Below are 712 nucleotides of genomic sequence, written 5' to 3'. Positions count from 1 at the left end.
CTGAAGACGGGACCACGACCTCGACCACAATAGTAGTGTCAACCAAATCCCCAATCCTCACCTCAATCGCCACAAACTACTCTTCCCCATCCACCCCCTCCATCTCCTCCACCCCGAAAAACCCCAAAAGCAAACCCACCTCATACGCCTTCGCCCTACCTTGCGAGAAATTCACCCCCAGCTTAACTTTGACACCCTAACCTCATCGATAGCCTTCACGATCTCCGCCGCTGACTTCTCCTCCCACGGCTTCACAATAAGAAACTGCATCGCCATTCCCGGAGATGGCACGATGTAACTGTCTAAATCAGCGACCCAGTCGACAGCGAAGATGTCTTCGATGATCATGGCGTTTTAGACGACGGCGAGGTGGGAGGGATGGACTGTGTAGGCCGCGAGATCGTGTTTGGAGAAGAAGCGGCTGTGTAGGAAGTGAGTTGAATCGGTAGCTGGAGAGCGGCGGTGGTGCATCGGACCGACAGCGAGGTGGGGGACAAAGTTAATGGAGGAAAACAAATGATAGGAGGAGACCATGGCGTCGATCTTTGAGGCGTTGGTGGAGTCACAGAGTTTGAAGAGGACGAGGTGTTCGATGATGGTTTTTGGGGACATGGATGGCCTCAGTGAAGACTGTGAACCGTTCAATATTGGAGAGGTGTGAAGTTTAGTTCTTCTTATTATTTTATATTCGTAGAATTTGAGCCCATTGTCC

At 51.4% G+C, this 712-nt stretch overlaps 1 pseudogene; it reads right to left on the bottom strand.

The window, feature by feature from the left end:
* Positions 1 to 7: 7 nt before the first annotated feature.
* LOC110107541 lies at positions 8 to 612 on the bottom strand (annotated as a pseudogene).
* Between the last annotated feature and the right edge of the window lie 100 nt (positions 613 to 712).

The sequence above is a fragment of the Dendrobium catenatum genome, unplaced genomic scaffold (genome assembly GCF_001605985.2).
Source record: "Dendrobium catenatum unplaced genomic scaffold, ASM160598v2 original_scaffold_134413, whole genome shotgun sequence".
NCBI lineage: Eukaryota > Viridiplantae > Streptophyta > Magnoliopsida > Asparagales > Orchidaceae > Dendrobium > Dendrobium catenatum.
The sequence above is the reverse complement of the archived record's forward strand: the minus strand, read 5'-3'. Positions and strand labels throughout refer to the sequence as shown.